Source organism: Dasypus novemcinctus, chromosome 1 (genome assembly GCF_030445035.2).
Source record: "Dasypus novemcinctus isolate mDasNov1 chromosome 1, mDasNov1.1.hap2, whole genome shotgun sequence".
Lineage (NCBI taxonomy): Eukaryota > Metazoa > Chordata > Mammalia > Cingulata > Dasypodidae > Dasypus > Dasypus novemcinctus.
The window spans coordinates 43276956-43295039 of record NC_080673.1 but is presented as its reverse complement, the minus strand read 5'-3'; the positions used below and the strand labels follow the sequence as shown (position 1 = coordinate 43295039).

The following is an 18084-nucleotide window of genomic DNA, read 5'->3' as shown; positions in this document are numbered from 1 at the left end:
CTAAGCCTGTGTCTCATCCTTAGGGACCTTTGAGAGGTCATTATTTCTAATTGATTTTCATTGGAGCCTTTCCTTGGTGCTCTTTACCTTAAAGATGAAGAATGAGGGTTTTGCAGTTAAGCAGACCTGCATTTGATTCCTGGATCCACCACTTATTAATGGTGTGACCTTCTTCAAAGTACTTATTAACCTATTCTCTTTTCTAAATATAAACAAAATGAGATTTATGCTAAAGCATTTAACACAGGGCCTAGCACTGTTTGATAATTCTGTTTCTCAGCATATCCAGAGGTCCTGGGAACTATTGTAGCAGAAGCACTTGGAGTTGACTGTTGAAGAAGAAGGAAATGAGTACTTGGAATCTGTTGTCCCAGCAGGGATAAACTTATTCTTAATATTCCTCCCAGTGAACTTCATATGCTTTAAGATCCAGTCTTCTGTGGACTGTGAATAGGCTGGCCCTTCATCTTTCAGGACATTACTGTAAATCAGGGGTTATTAATCATGGCTACACCAGTAGAACTTTATAGATTCAAAATCACCAGTAGAACTTTATAGATTCATGGGCCCCCTATCCAGAAGAGTCTCGTTCATAGGTCTGAGTCATCGGCCTGGGGTAGGGCCTACACATTTTTTTATTTTTTTAACCAGGGATTGAATGCAGGACCTTGTACATGGCCAACAGGCACTCAACCACTTAGCTACATCCACCCCCAGTGAGAGTAAGTTTTTTTTGTTTTGTTTTTAGGAGGTATGAGGTATTGAACCCTGGGACCTCGTACATGGGAAGCAGGTGCTTAACCACTTGAGCTACATCCACTCCCACAAATGATTTTAAATATTTTAAATTCTAGGGTGAACTGGTAGAGTTAAAGATAGGAATAATACCAATCTCCCAAAGTTGTCAGGATTAAATAACATATTAATGATTTCTGAAATTGCCTAGCACATAAATGCAGTTCAAAATATCTATCAGTTATCTTTTTCTGCATAGAAAATCGATCAGCCATATGGGATTGAAGCACCCTCTCAATTAAAGGTGGAGTGGTCATCGCCATCCCAGAATCCTCAGGATTGGAGAATAAAATATGGACTAGAGTGGATTTACTGGTATTCTATTATAGACTTGTTGTGATTCTAGCAGTGGAAGAAATTATATCATTGATGTGGAGGCAGTGGCCAGTGGAGTCGCTGAAGGCAGAGGGAGGGAAAAAGAGGTATAATATCGGAGCATTTTTGGGACTTGGAATTGTCCTCAATGACATTGCAAAGACAGGACATTATATATCTTGCCATAACCTATGAAAGGAGTGGAAGAGAGTGTAAATTACAATGTAAACTATAACTGTGCTGTGTGGCAGCGCTCCAAAATGTGTTCATGAATTGCAGTGAATGTACCACATTAATGAAAGAAGTTAATGTGGGAAAACTGGGAGGTGTGGGGAGTGGGGCATATGAGAATCCCTATATTTTTTTATGTAACATTTTATGTAGTCTATACATCTTTTAAAAATAACTAAAAATATATATTTTAAAAATATATAATTTCATTGTTGATATAATGCAGTCTTCATATTATTTTTTTCTGAGTTCAGTCACTTCTCATTTTTTCCAGATTTTTAGGTGTTTTTTTTTTATATGTTTACTTTAGTTTTTATATTTTTGAATCAAGATGATTTTTAATATTGCAAATGCTTTTTTGAATATGTTCAGTTTGCAGTGTTGTGTTATGTAGTTCTCTTCAGCTTCATGTTTAGTTTTTTGGGAAATGACATTTCATCAGTAAAATAAAGTTTACTCTCATACACACACGTACACAAAATCATCCCCAAACTCAGTGGCATTCAAAAATAAGCATTTATTTTTTACTCTTTAAGTATTATCTGCAGCAGCTTTGCTGATCTCAGCTGGGCTGCAGGATTGTGGTGGGGTTGGCGAGGGAGTGCTGGCTGATACTGCTCAGCCAGTGTTGCTTTCTTCCACGTCTCTTATCTTCCTTCCGACAGTGGGTTAGCCCAGGCATGATCTTCTCATGGTGGAGGCAGAAGCATAAGAGAGCAAGTGGAAACCACTGTAGGTCCCAAACTGGCATATAATTACTTCTGCCTCATTCAAATTGAAACTCTTGAGTCAAGGAATGACTCAATATGTATATATGAAGGGCATGGATACAGGGAGGGGTGAATGGGGACCATTAGTGCAATCTACCACAAAAGCTGGAAACCAACTTTTAGTAGTAAAAGTTTAAATGCCTGCAAATGAAAAGAAATGTCAACAAAGTACCTACTTTATATCAGGTTCAGTGGAAAAATGCCAAGCAAGCAAAAGTGACCAGGAACTCCCCCATAATAAAGGATTAATGAAGTATGTTAGTTACTTTATGAGTTAAATAGGTTTTTTTGGAACCAGGATATTGGAAACTTATATCTATTCATAACTTTTTGCTTCCCATAGGATAATGCATATAGGATTTCAAATGAGCCTTGGAAAATGAAAGTAATCATAAAATATGACCACCTGTATTTTCCAAATTGCTTAAAATCCCAGTTCATAACAAAATGTATTTTAAATGAAGTTATTGAACCCAAAACCCACATTCTATTCTTTCCAGCTACCATCTAGTTATTAGGTTGCATTTCCAGGGGAGCCTGTGAGAGACATTAGCACATTGGATTTTAAGGTAAAGCAATTGGGTACTATACCTGATACCTTCATTAGGACTATGGGTGTGAAATTTTTACTTCTGTCTGTTTCTTCATTTGTAATAATTTTTACCCTTCAAAGGTTTGCTATTAATATCAGATGTAATAATGTATGTGAAAGTAGCTTCAAGGTAATTGAGTACCATAAACTAGTAATAAATAGGTATAGTTTCTCAAACAGTGTAAGTGTGTAGACTTGCAATCAAACTGCCTAAATTAGATTCCTAGCTCTGTCAGCTTTGGCTATCAGGTGTTGGGCAAGATAGGGAATCTCACTGTTCCTCAGTTTCTCCTTGTTTAAAGAGAGAATAATAGTCCTGTCTATCCTATAAGGTGGTTGTCACAACAAATGAGATATAGTTAGTATAAATCTCTTAGCCTGGCACAGTGCCTGTCTCATTATAAGCACCCAATGAGGGTTAAATATTTTTACTACAATAAATGGGATGTGAATGAAGTTATTTGGCCCATTAAATGCTCAATTTTAACTAAAATTATTCTTAAGAAGTAAGTTCTGCAAATTTAGGCATTTGTAGTGGGACATTTAAGGTATTCTATCTTATGAATTTTTTAGTTCTCAGTTATTTAAATATGAGAATTATTTTGCAAAAAGAAATCAATCAGGCATTTATTGGGAGATCCACCACGTGTTCTGTAGTGCATTATACCTAGAGGGCAGACTCGGTGTGTAAAGACGTGTCCTCCAAACCTCAGTGAAATGGTATCTTTAACTTGACAGCATGGATTCAGATACCTGTTCAGTGATTAAGCCACAGCGTAGTGTGACAATGTACTAGCTTACAAAGGGCCACAAAATTAAATCGTGGTCTTACCAGGTGTGTTCGCAATTGAAATGGCAGTCCATAGAGGGAGAAGGAGAGTTTCCTAGTTGATGTTACAGTGCTTCTGAACCTGTAAAGGGCATCCTTTCCAGGGAGATTGCGGAAAACAGCGACATCAGAACGGACTGCGTCTCCCACGGAGCAGGTGCCCCTGTATTGTTAGGATGAAGCGGTGCTGGCTGTTGCCAGGAGAGACAGAAACAGGCCGACTGAGGGTACGGTGGCTCTGCAGTGCCAAAATTAATGCCATTTGGAGCTAAGACTATATTCCAGTGTATTCGATCGTTGTAGTCTTTGCAGTCTGTTGTTGTTGTTTTTTTTCCTTAAATGTGTAACATCACGGTTCATGTGAAATTGTTGGCATATTTCGTATCCAAGGGATGTGGTTTGTTTTTACATTTTGGCAAATACTACAGGGAAATTATACTTGCAGAATTTCACTGCTGGTTACCCTTAGCCTAATACAGTTTATAAAGGTGGCTGTTGATCTCTGTTTCAATATGCCTAATAATAAGACTGTACTGAACCATTGTATGTAATGGAATGAGGGGCACTAGTAATACAGAGGAGTTTGCAGAATGCTATTTAAACTTTGCACCAACCATGAACATAATGAGTTTTTTCCCAGAAAGTATTTTAAAGTAACTCAAAAGGAAGTCTAAAATCAAACAGAAAGGGGTGATTTGTTAATTTATCTTCTCTATTTGTTTTATGCAATAACTTCTGTATTAGCCAAAGGGGTGCTGATGTAAAGTATTAGAAATCTGTTGACTTTGATAAAGGATATTTATTTGGGATAAAAGCTTACATTTTCAAGGCCCTAAAGAGTCCAACTCAAGGTTACTTTTCTCACTAAACTCTTTTGCCACATATTGAAGCAAGATGGCGGGCAATGTCTGCGAGGGTTCCGACTTCTCTTCACTCTTAAGGCTCCATGGGCCCAGCTTCTTCCGATCTCAGCTGTAGGCTGGGGACTCCTTTCTTCCTGGGCCTTCTTCACTGCTTAGGGCTCTGGTCTCTTCAGATGCAGACTGATAAACGACTCATCTCTCTCCAGGGCCCCAGGATCAAGTTCTCTCCTCTGCCATGTCTATGGTGCTCTCTCTATTCCTGTGTATCCTCTTGTGTGCTCTCCTTGAGTGAATGCCTGTTTATATAGTCACCAATGGGGAAGGACTCAATGCTGCATGCCTTAATGAAGGGGATGAACCAAGCTTTGATCTTAACATAATCAAGTAAATGTAAAACCTTTGCATATAATACAATCAAAGGGTAGCACACCCAGAGGAACAAACCAGTTTACAAACATAATTGTCTCTTTTTGGAATTCATAAATAATATCAAACTGCCACAACTTCTTTCTTTGAATTGAAGCTCTTACAGAAGAAATTAGCTACCTTTTTACCTTCTTCTCCGGAGCTGAATGGGCCTAAATAGGAAATAAATATGTAAGCTAGACTTCTCCCGGCCAGAGTAGAGGCTTCTTTTCCTACTCCTGGTCTTCAGGACTCAGGGAGCTATGCCAGCACCAGCACAGGTGTCCACATGGTTCAGGTCAGCAGCAGTCATGCTGTGTACGGCAGGCAGGAGCTGGTGGCAGAATCACTCACAAATGCAATGCTTAGGGGAAATGGACTTTTTCATGCTAGGCTTCACAGTGTCCATGAACTATGCACTGGTGTGGACTAAAAAGGGACTGGAAAAAAGTCATTGCAAAGCGGATGTGGCTCTACCAGGTGGGCATCCACCTGCCACATGGGAGGTCCCAGTGCCTCCTAAGAGGAGACAAGCAGATGCTGCCTTCCCCAGCGATGAGCTAGATGCCGCCCCCTACACAACAAGCAGATACCATGAGCCAGCAGATGTCGCAGCCCACTGGGAGTGGATGTGGCTCGGGCCGTTGGGCACTAACCGGTTCAGTTCCTGGTGCCTCCTGGAGACGTAAGCAAACAATGAGCAGACAGAGAAGAGAACCATTAGGATGGGGGGGGGGGGGCGGGGGGAGTAGATAAAGTCAATGAAGAAATAAATCTTAAAGTCATTGTGCAGTGAGAATTTTTAAAATAGCTTTTACTGCCTTTTTTTTCCTACCATTATTTCTTTTTAGATTTTTTTTTTTAATTATTTATTTCTCTCCCCTTCTCGCCCAACCCCCCAGTTGTCTGCTCTCTATGTCCATTCACTGTTGTGTTCTTCTCTGTCCGTTTCTATTCTTGTCAGCGGCCCAGGAATCTGTGTCTCTTTTTTGTTGCGTCATCTTGCTGCTGTGTGTGGCGTCACTCCTGGGCAGGCAGAACTTTCTTTCTCGCTGGACAGGTCTCCTTACGGGGCGCACTCCTTGCGTGTGGGGCTCCCCTATGTGGGGGACACCCCTGTGTGGCAATGTACTCTTTGCGCACATCAGCACCACGGGTGGGCCAGCTCATCACATGGGTCAAGGAGGTCCTGGCTTTGAACTGCAGACATCCCATGTGGTAGGTGGACACTCTATCTGTTGAGCCAAGTCCACTTCCCATGAGAAATTTAATATACTCCGCTCTTTTTTTTCTTTTCTCTTTGTTTTTCATAGGAATCCATGAAGGTGCCTGTCCTTTATTTTTATTTTAAAAAATGGTTTTACAATTTAGTGTACCCTTTTAGATATTAACATGGGGAATACTACAAAGTGCTTAAAGTAATTTGTTGAGAGTAGTGATAAGATGATTGGTGCTAATGAATAAAATAGGGTACTATATGATAATTAGTATTATCATATTGCCATACCTAATGGTATTCAAAACTGCAGAACCTGTAAAGAATTTGAAGGGAAACTTCTTCATTGTTCAGATTTTTCAAGTGTTTATGTGAAAAACTGTCTACCTGGTTAGAGGAAAAATTATTGCCATTTCACTCTAATTCATTTGTTTCCTTCAAAAATGCAGATTCAGCTAACCAATTACTTCATTTACGGCTTTTGTAAACCAAACTACAAAATGTGTGTGGCTTTTGGTGTTCTGGTGTAGGGTTAGCAGAAGCTGGCATGGTATTTCTTTAGCCTAAGAGTTTAAATTTCATAGTAATGCTAGAACGTATTCCCTTAAATTCTCTAAAATACTGTCTTATAAAGGTCTAGGCTGATTCGTGCTGGCCTTCCTTCCCCAGGTCATGACTCATTTTCAAACTCTTATTTGAAAAGCTTTGTTAAGTTCAGGTGAAATATTTAGAGTTTGACACTGAGTATTTCCCTGAATACTCAATTGGTTTCTGCCAGCAGTGAGTGTGATGACAGGGTTAGGTTTTATTTCTCAGGTGTTCCTGTTGGTGTTTCATTTTGCAGATCTCAGTAGGGGGTTAGAAGGGAGTGCTGAAACAGAAGAATAAGTACTTCAAGTGTGATGGAAACCATTCAAGGACAGCTGGTGGGTAGGGCTTTGTTTGTTTCTTAGCATTTGGCTCCTTTGCATTTCATCAGCACCTTTGCAGGACCAGTCTTCTGGGAATATTCATCAACTCTTCTCGTCACAGAGTTCCCATTGAGAGTATTTAAATAAGTCATGGCACAGAGGAAAATTTTAAAGATATTTAGGATTAGAGGATGATAAACTTGAGGTACATACCCCTTTCTTGGCAAAAACGTGCAAAGGAAGGTCAGATTCCAGAGCAACTGTAAAAACTTACAAAGGTCTAAAATGGATTCTTAACCAGGGATGCACAGAACCCCAAGTGGGGGTCCATGGAAAGATTTCAGGGGGTCCATGAGCTTGAATTGAAAAAAAAAACAACTTATTATCTTTATTTTCTCTGATCTCTAACTGAAATCTAGCATTTCTTTGACTTATGAATATGTGCAGTAAATTACAGTAGGATTCATTTCTTATCACATTTTGGTTGTTGCATATCTCAAAAAATTGCTTATGTTCATCCATACTTTGAAATTACAGTCGTTGTTAGACCCAGTGCTAGTTGAGTGTCCTAAAACCATCTGCCACTACGTTCTGAGAAGGGGTCCGTGGTTTTCACCTGACTGGCAAAGGAGTCTGGAACAAAAAAGGTTAGAACCCCTTGTTTAAAAAGATAACTTTGAAAAATTTTTTGTGTGTTTGTCAGTTTTATTTTCTAAGAAAAGGAATCTTTCCCTACCAAAATACCATAATTCATGCTCTGGACTGTGTTCATTGTGGTGAACCAAACAGCTATAATTGTGACACATTGAATTGCCTTGAGCCCTAGTTTGAGGTTTAATGCTTGACATGTAAACATATTAGTCTTCTTTGAGGAAAAATTTCTGTAACAACGAATTCAAACTAAGTTTAACTGTTTTAACATGTTTCTTTTAAATAGAGTCATGAATTTTCTGAAATTTGTGTCCATTAGTAATGAAAAAAAATTGTGAAACTGTCATTGTGAATGAAATGATTTTTTAATACACTTTCTATTTAAATTTCTGCATTGTCAAATATTCTTTCTTTTTTTTTTTTAAGCTCTCTTTCATCATTCCCTTCTGCCTCCCTCTCTAGAGCTGCAGTCAGTTTCCAGGAGCTCATCTGTCATCATCATGTATATAATTAACACAGTGTCTGAGGTGGTGTCATCTGAATTACTCAGTGGGGATAATGATTGGGTAATTTGATTTGTCATGATTGACCCCAGATCTTCCTTCTCTGAAGACTAATAGTAGATCTGCACCTTTCAGATGAATGGAATATAGGCTTAAAGACAAGAAAGAACGAAAAAGAGTCTTCCTGGATGATTTTTGTTTCTTTTGTTTCCTTTTTTTTAATGTTTTATTTAGTGTGCTAAAGTTCTGTAGCATTAATTTTCCACATTTATGTTCCAAATTAGATTCAGTTTTTTCACATACTTGTTGACATCAGAATTGACTTCAAGCATTTTAGTAATGAATCTGTGCTGGAGTTAACAATGTGCCAGGATCCAGGGAAATAATACATTAAATCAAGTATTTGAGCACCTTGGAATTCAAGACTCTGCACAAAAGTACAGAGGCACAAAACAGACACAAAAGTCCCTAAGATATGGTTTGTACCTTTAGTGAACCTTTGTTCACTAAAATCAGTATGAAGAAGCAATTTAATTTTTCAGTAAGAAAAATTGAATTCTGACCTCTGTGTGAGGATTTTCTTGAGAAAAGCCTTGGAAGGAAATGTTCCAGGTAGTAAGGTGAGATGATTCAAGGAAGGCTGGCTCAGATCTGCAACTTTCTCTTTGGGGTTGCCTCCGATTTCTTCTCCATCACCAAGCCCTGCCCCCCTGGTTTACTGTGAGGCTGGTGATTGGTGGTTAAGAAAGCAAACTCTGATTTTGGAGGGCCTGGGTTGGAAAAGCTGGACTGCTTATTTAATCTTGAGTCTACTTTTTTACCTGCAAAAGGGGATGATACTAGAAACTTCTTTGGATTGGGCATGGCACCCTATTAGGTGTTGAGTAAATATTAGCTAATATTAGCTTTATACAGTTTTCCCTTTTAAAGCCCAAGTGTTGGCAAAGTAAATTTGTTGTTCTCATTCACTCTTGCCAAGTGAGTCAGACTGGCTTTGTAGAAAATAATTTTTCTATTCTAAGGGGCAAGGGTTGATAAGACAGTTATAGAATACATACCGTATGACAGACACTTTTCTAGGTGGTTTAGGTATGCTATTTCATTTACTTATCATGACAGATATGCCATGACTGGGCAGCCTCAGCCCAGTTTTACTGATAGTAAAGTAACTTAACCTCTTGAATATCATTTTCCTTGAGGTTACTCAACTAGTATAGTATGACATTAGAGCTGGGGTACTTATGTGGGTTTTTTTTACTGAAAATTGTATGTTTCTTCTATAATGCCTCACAGAAATAGTTATGAAGGGAAATGGACTTTGGCCCAGTGGTTAGGGCGTCCGTCTACCATATGGGAGGTCCGCAGTTCAAACCCCGGGCCTCCTTGACCCGTGTGGAGCTGGCCATGCGCAGCGCTGATGCGCGCAAGGAGTGCCGTGCCACACAGGGGTGTCCCCCGCGTGGGGGAGCCCCACGCGCAAGGAGCGCGCCCGTGAGGAAAGCCACCCAGCGTGAAAAGAGGGAGCAGCCTGCCCAGGAATGGCGCCGCCCACACTTCCCGTGCCGCTGACGACAACAGAGGCGGACAAAGAAAGAAGACGCAGCGAATAGACACCAAGAACAGACAACCAGGGGAGGGGGGGGAATTAAATAAATAAATAAATCTTTAAAAAAAAAAAAAGAAAAAAGAAATAGTTATGAAATGACTCTCAGAACCAGAGAGAATCAGAGTATCTAAGGCTTCTAATCCTGAACAGCATGTAAAACTTCACAAGCAGTATTAATTTATTCAATAATATTTGGCAATAGGATTTTGAACAAAACAGATTCTTTCTTACTAGCCTTCTTGTACATCTTCAGATGCTGAAGACCTCCTTATTTCCTGCTGTCAGAGATGCCAAGGTGCCCTTGAGCCATTCTGAGGTAAAACCAGTACAGTAGTTAACTCAAGAAAGTCATTGGCTTATAACAAAATTTATGGGTGCAAAGGTGCTTGTGTTTTAGAGCCTTGCCACTCAAGGTCTGGCCCAAGGACCAGCATCGGCGTCACTTGGTAGTCTTTTAGAAATGCAGAATCTCAAGTTCAACCTCATTTCTCTTCAATCTGAGTCTACATTTTAACAAAGTCCTCAACTGAAATGTATGCACAAATTTCAGACTCTTTCCTTTAGAAAACAATACAAGAGAAAAGTAACTATAGCAATTACCTGGGCAGTATACCGTTATAAATGTTCACAAGGGAGGAATACAAAAACATAGTTTCTATCCTTGGTGAATTTATAAACTGTTTGATGAGCACTGTAGTGTAGCTGTTGAGAGCTTGGTTGTTAGAGTCAGTCTGCCTGGGTTCAAATTTCTCTTCTCCTTACTTAGATATGTGATCTAAGGAAGTTCTTAGCAGGGGCAGTAGTGAGGATCAAATACTATCACGTAGTGAGCCTTCAATAGGTGTTGGTTATGTACTATTAAATATGAAAGCACTCTAGAATTTGACTAATGTTAAAGTGGTTATGATAAAGCATGATTTGATGTATTTGGGAAAGGAGAATAGTCATATAGTGAAAATAGGATTCCAAGGCTTGGGTTCTAGATCTTGTTTTACCATCTATTTGCTGTATAACTCTGGCAAGTTACTTAACCTCCTTAAAGCTCAGCTACCCCATCTGTAAAATGGAGATAGCAGTACATGCCTTGGCTACCTTGTAGAGTTTTCTGAAGGTCAATTGAAATAATAAATGAGAATTGATATTCTGAAGACCTCTTTTGTATGGCGAACTGGAACCGAGTTACCTGCATAAAGCTGGGTCATGAAAGACCAGACAAAATCAGTTATTTCTGTGACATTGTGATAAACAAACTGAAGTGAGATGGTAAGGAAGCATAAGCATCATGAATGAATTATACAATCACTTTATCCCATGTGCTTGGTACTGGCTCCTGACCATATCTGGTCATAACCAGTGCAGTTCCTCATAATGCAAATTGTATTCCCTTGGTATTCAGTCCCATTTTGGACAGTTTATGTTGTGACAACTGTCCTATAGAAGAAACACCTGTACTTCACAGAAAGTTCCCCGGCCTATGGAACAGATACCAGCAGCCTGCAGGGTCAGATTCCAGATGCACAATCCATTGTATACTCAGTGGCAGGCCCAGCCCTTGTAGAAACATAATGCATTACCCCTCTTTCTAACCAGGATATTTTAACTTCCTTAGAAAGTTTTAATAAAATGAGAAATGAACTGTCACTCTGGCCAATATTTTTTGGTAACTTATTGATAAGATATTTTCTCAAGTGGTGAATAGGGTTGATGTCCACTTTTACCCTGGAAGATGATCTCTGACAGCATTAAAAAGAACTGCAGTAGAAATTCTCTTATTTTAATGTAGTTTATTATTTCATGGTTGGCCTAGTAGCTTATTGATAGATCAGAAATCCCAAGGAGATCATGAAAAATTACACACACTTTTTATAGTAAATTTTAACTAAAAACCGTCAATGTGCATTCACCAAATATTTGATGTAGGGCAAAGGACTTTTCTCTGAGTGTGATTAGCTGAAGAGAGTTATGCCCTACCTCAGATAAACCACATCTACAATGTAGAGTCCATTGTTTCCAGTTCCAGTTTTTAAAAGTGGAGTGAGAACTTGGGTAGCTATGAACCAATCTGAGAACAGAATCCCTTTAAATTTTTATCACCGCACCTCCCAATAATTAAGGTGTCTTGACCACATTTAAGAGCAGTTTATTTTAGCAACTTAATTTGAGTGATTTGGAAAAACTCCAAGTTAATTTCCATTGAAAACCTTTCTTTTTATATTCATATTCCTTCAATTTATGTAGTATTTAATTACAATATATAATTTTAACAAGTACAGCTGGTATAAACAGGTTTAGGAAGAAAAAGAACACACTCTTGGTATGCATTAGTTGGCAGTACCCAGTGTATTTGGGGTACCAGAAAGTAGCCTGTGAGTACTGAATGTTCAGTGTGTTTTTCAACCAGAGTGTTTCAAGAGGGAAATGAGAGCATCGCAGTGTGAGAATTAGCAAGTTTTTATTGTAGTGTGCATTTCGACAACTAGCTGTAAGATTGCCTGGTGTGACATGAGACATTTATGTATGTGTGTGTTTTTCTTTAATATTTTGTGAAAACTAACTTAAGGTCATTTGGCAAATGTGCTATTCTGTAAAACAAAACTTGTGTTCCCATGGGGCAAGAAGCAGGAGCACATTTTTGTTTGCCACTGTGAATGTCTCACTCTGGGCTTTGGAACTGTCTATAATACCTAAAATCTGTACGGATCTAGCTTTAGTTGAAGAAATCCTGGCACACCTGTTGACTGGAGATGAAAATGAGGCAGTACAGTGACTTTTAAAGAGCTACTGAATTGTGGAACCAGTTATTTTAAAACCAAAAGGACCAAAATTTCAGATCAAACAAAACTTTACGTGTTTAAATTACTTGTGTATTAAAATGAATGTGTCTTTTTGCTTTTTATGGTCAATGAGCACTTTGACAGACAGTATAGTTGAAGTGTTTGTGAGTGTATATAAGATATGCTGACTTCTCAAAAACAGAGTGAGTTACCTCCCAACCCCCATCCCAGAGTTAACAGGAGGTTTCACTAAATGTGTTAAGAAGAAAACCTTTTTTTTTTTTTTTAACAGAAAGAAAACCATTTATATCACAGACAGCATGCTTACTCTTTCCATTTCTGAGGGGTCAATACAATAGTTTCATTCTTTGTTAATAAAGAGGAAGCACCATACCTTGACAGAAAAGAGCATTGGAACTGGCAGCAGAAGCGTAGATCTCAAACCCTATCCTGGGTGACCTCTGATATAGCTTCTAATCACTCTGAACCTAATTTTCTTCATCTTTAACAAAATGCGGATAACGCTGTTTTCATCCATAAAATTGGAATGAGTATACCTTACCTCATGGGCTGAGATACAATATTAAAAGCTCATTGCACCATGCTTGGCACAGAGTAAGTGCTTGATAAATGCATCATTTATTATTTTAAAATTACAGAGGTGATTGCTTCAGGCCTTTATCCTTGAGCCTGACATTTCTTCCACTTGTAGTCTTAGTTCCATTTTGCCAATTATATAATAATAATAGCACTTCTGGACATTTCTTCCAAACCTGTTTTCTCCCATCTCCTGCCTAGTGCCCCAAAATAGTGTGAAATTGTAGCTAACAGACTAGTAGCCAGTTGCCTACATCTTGGCCTTTTTGTCTGGCAAACCACTGGCCATTAATGAGCTTTGAATTTCTCTTCCCCCATTTCCTGCGGAGCCACATGTGGCCGAAATAAAGAATGGTAGCGCTTAAAGATTGGCTAGGGCTAGGCCTCCTCCCTCCTTGCCTTCCTCCTTCCAGCCCCCCGCAGTGAAGCAGTGAGATTATGGCTGCAGCCTTCCAGGTTCCAGTCCCACTACCTGCCCCCCCCCCCCCCCACTCCAGGGAGGGCTTTTAGGGTAGGCAGGGCTTTAGCACCCACCGACCTGCTTTCTCTGACCAACAGACCTCCCCAGGTTGTATTTGTTTTGTTTTCAGTCTAGCTATGGTAAATCAGGAAGAAACTATTCCCAAAAGAGTTGTTTGCTCATCCTTTCTCCTCCCTCCCACATCATCACCCACCAACTGTAAACAAATGAGGGAAAAATATTGTGTACAACTTGGATATTGATGTATATTTATGCAACCTCCATTTCTATAAAGGGCAATCAACATAAAGAATTTGCAGAGGACTGAATGATTTAGGGGTTTGGGAAAGCATCCTGGGTAACTTTCCTGAGTTTCTGGAAAAGTTGAGATCTTAGCATCTAATGTTGGGACAGCCACCTATAACCTCTCCATGCCCCAGAGAGGAGTGAGCCTAGAGTGAAGGTAAGCTAGCCCCTCCCCTGAGGCTGTATTGCCTTCCTTCCACGCTGGCATTTTTCTGCAGATGAGGATCATCGAAGTAATAACTCGGCAATCTTGGAAAATAGCATTTTGTATATTTTATTTTGTTCCTTAAAAAGGCTGAAATGGAAAATATCTCTTTAGATATAAAAAGCTCCAGTGAAGTTTTCCCAGTAATTATTGTTAAGATTTTTTTTTAAATGTGCTTCTGGTTAAAATGTATAGATAATGAAATGAGGTGATATGCATAATATCAATGTTTTTATTGTAATACCAGATCATTCATCTCACACATTTTGAGTCAATTTGAATCATACCCAGTTGCTCACTGAATGTATAAAGCATTGGGGGAGGAAAAAAAGTAAACCCTGATATACAGTGATTTTGTAGAAACAGGAGAAGAAAAATTCCTGAGGGAACAGTGAGAGTAGCAACCACAAGATTTGGATGTCAGCCTTTATTACATAACAAAACTTGAGTGGAAGAAGCATACGGAATTTGAAAGCACTCGTGTGATATAAAGTGAATTTATTTTCACTCATTATGCAGAACAGAGAAAGTGAATACTTAGTCACTGGTCCAAAACAATGAATTCCCTTATACTGCTTCAGTGAAGCTGAATGTTGACTTAGATTTCATTTTTGGAAATGACTATCATTAATGTTCAAGGTAAAACCCAAAACATGCATTGTCACTGCTCTAAGAGTAATTTAAAAAATAAAACCCACCTCTTTAATTTAAAAAGAAAGCAAGCAAAAGACTCCTATACTGCTGGTGTTAGAATATTTTAAATGATACTTTAAAAGGGAACAGGCTTACAGAGCAAATCCAAAGCCAATATTAATCATTTGACAGTAAAAGGAGCTGAATAATGAGCTTGGTAAATGCTTGAAGAGTTTAAACAAAATACTGTGAGAATAAAGGAATGACTCATTCTGATTGAAAGGATCTTAACCTCCTCCCAAAGTTTGGACCGGTTAAATAAGACTTTAACGAATGAGTAACACTTGAATTGGTGAAGCAGTAGAGCAGAATTTTAGGTTTAAAAAAGAAGTGTATAAGCAAAGACAGAGAGGTGAGAAAGTCCATAGAACTTGGAGACTCTTGATGAGCCCACCACTTTTAGGTCAATCTGTGTGCCTCTGCGTGTGTCTGGAAGGAGTGGGAAGAAATTGATGACAGGAGATGAATCTTGCTTGTATGGGGGGCAGGGGGTGCAGAGCCAGATGGTGACCCACTTGCCGTGTTGTGCTAAAGACAGAAGCCTTGGGAGTGCTGTGATCTGACCAGGTAACCCCAGTCACTGGATTGGCATCAGTCTTTTCACTTATTTTTGCTCAGTTTTGTGCCATTCTCCACTTACCAAACATCTGCTAGGTTTGTATTAGGATCCTTCTCATTGGATAACAGAAAACTGGTATCAAACTGGTTTGAGGACAAAATGGAGGGGTCCACTGACTTTCATAACAGGAAAGTTCAAGGGGTTGCTCTGGGTCTAGCCATGCTGGAAACTTGGGAGCATTGGGGCGCTTCGATTTCCAGTATGGCGCCATGTCCATAACTGTCTTTCCTTTGGTTTCCCCTCTCCTTGTGGGCCCTGGCAGCTTCAGAGCTGTACTGAGGTCGTTCCAGGTTCCACCGCATCCCTCCAGCAGGAGCCTCTGAATGAACTGTGGCATCACAGCATATTTTCTGAATCAAACTGATAGTGGGAAATTAGGGCTCTGTTTTCTCTGTCCAAAGTCTATCCTGGACTGAGAGGAGAGGGGTGGTTTCCCCAAGGAAAACGTGTGGTCTGTAGTCAGAAAAGCGCAGGCATGCATGCTGAGTGACAACAACCGACTTGCTCCACAGACCTGGTTCAAAGGTCTCTTTCTCCTGGTCTGTCAAGTCGTCTGCTTGCAAGTCGTCTGCTTGCCACTCTTTCCTTTTTGCTGAAGGGCACTGATCAAAATGTCCCCATAGTTTCTCCCCACTATTCTGTGGGATCCTTGAGGTCAAGGATTCATTCATTCAGCATTAACACCTGTTTTATACCAAAAATCTTGCTAGTGTTAGGGAAGCAGAGATAAACAAGTTTGGTCCATGATCTCTTAGGGTATTTAGGAAAGAGTCAGAAATGTGATTCAAATACTCCATTTTACTGGTGGGGTTTAGATCAGGAAACTTCATTTCTATAAAAAGACTTAAAATTTCAGATCCCCCTTGAATTTTTATATGAAATAATGGTATGCACTTTATTTCCCTCTGTTGATTCATTTAGAAGCCAATTTTAATATTATGGCCATATACCTTTAAACACATAAAGAAAACTAATCAAATAATTGTAGGAACTTCTTTCTCCAAGACGTGTGGAGAAACAGAAATGTAATGATAGGTTTTCATGTATTTATTTTTTGACTCTGTCATATTAGAAAGTTTATTTTGATAAGCAGTATTGAATGTGTGTGAATGCAAGTTTTCATTTAAATAAAAATAGCTCATGAAAATGACACAAAAGAAAATGAATTCACAAGGTTGAACTCATCAGATTTCCAGCATACAGATAAATATATGCTTCTTAATTTTCTTGTGAACCAAAAATTGTTTTCCTTCTGTATAAAAGTAAAATGTATAATTAATTCACATCAGCTATAAAGTTGGGATATTTTTTTCAAGGTCAACCTTTACAGCAAAACACTATTTTACAAATTGAAGAGAATGGCTCTACTGATATTTGAAAAGTGAACAATCTACTTATCACTATAGGCTGCCTGAGAATGTGTTGGGTGGTGACAGTGGTGGCCCTGGCTCCCTGGAGCTTCAGGAATGGGGAGGCAAACCTAGAGAGGAGAGAGTCTTACTGCTAGTAGGTGTTGAGAAAGGCTTCCAGGGACCAGGGAGGAAAAAATCTTGAGAGATTAATGGGATTGGATTATGCTGGGTATTATATGTCAGATTGGAATTTTTGGGTTTTTATTCTAGGAGTAGTGGGAAGAGGGCAAGGTCAAGATTCATTGCTCTCTGCAGCAAATGGGTAGAAAGAAGTGCATTCCAGAAAACAGGCATCTCTAAAAGAAGGTTAGGCATGGAAATTGAAGCCTTCAACTAAATAACCTGTGTGGAGGAGAGAGCAAGGAGAGAGAACGGGGCCTAGGACTGAGCCAGAGGGAGGAGGATGGGTAAAGAAGAAGTGGCCTGGGACTTTGGAGAAACAGGTGAGTGTGGGGTGAAAGCCAAGGTAGACTTGTGTTTCAAAGGGGCCCATGGACAAATGCTACTGAGAAGTGGTTGTGAGAGGAGAAGTGGCATATGCCCATTGGCTCAGTGGAGGTTACTGGTAACTCAGTGCCATCTGTGAGGGGTGGTGGTGGAAGCCACGCTAGAGTGGCCTCAGGAAGGGAGGAAATGGAGACAGCAAGTGAAGGGGAGGAAAGGTGTGGGGGATCGAGTGGGGTTTGTAGAGGTTCTTGTTTTTAAGATGGGAAAGACTTGAGAAATATGTAAATGCTCTTACAAATGATCAAATCAAGAAGTAAATCCTGTCAGGGTCCCAAGAGGGTGAGACAAGGTGGTCCTCAGACCACCACAGGGAGGGACAGTGCCTCTGTTGTGACTAGGAAGAAGGTGTAAAGAAGAGGTGTGTGTATAGGTGGCTGAGCTGTAGAGGATAGGACATGTACACATGTGGTGGTCCTGACTCATGGTTGAAAGTATCATCCACCTGTAGAGAGATAGACAAAATGATGTAGAGCTTTAGGGGGAAAATACATTTTTATAGTGCATGACAGTATGGCCTCCAGAGTCTGGACAGAAGCTTTTTAGTTGTATCAATTACTAATCATGTGGCTTTGGGAAGATTGCTTAACCTCACTACGTCTGTTTCCTCATCTGCAGAATGGGGATAATAGTGGCAGTTATCTTATAAAATTATTTGGAGTTTTAAATGAGGTGATATGGATAGGAGATATTCCATAGTGCCTGGTACATAGTAACTGCTCAATAAATGTTAGTAGGCATTCCAGTGTGAGTTCTAGGAAGTTTAATTTAGTTGTTGATATTTGAACTGGGTTCAAAGGATAGGAAAAGGATTAAACACCAACAGA

At 39.5% G+C, this 18084-nt stretch overlaps 1 protein-coding gene and 1 long non-coding RNA gene across 11 annotated transcripts in view; one reads left to right on the top strand and one right to left on the bottom strand.

Moving 5' to 3' along the window:
• The window catches only part of DCLK2 (doublecortin like kinase 2), a 187030-nt gene that overhangs the window by 54362 nt on the left and 114584 nt on the right, over positions 1 to 18084 (top strand). The window lies entirely within an intron of this gene.
• Positions 1839 to 3690, bottom strand: LOC131274846 (uncharacterized). The gene is made up of 2 exons (XR_009182173.1): positions 3536 to 3690; positions 1839 to 2026 (listed from the first exon to the last, which is right to left on the bottom strand). It is a non-coding gene; the product is annotated as an uncharacterized lncRNA (long non-coding RNA).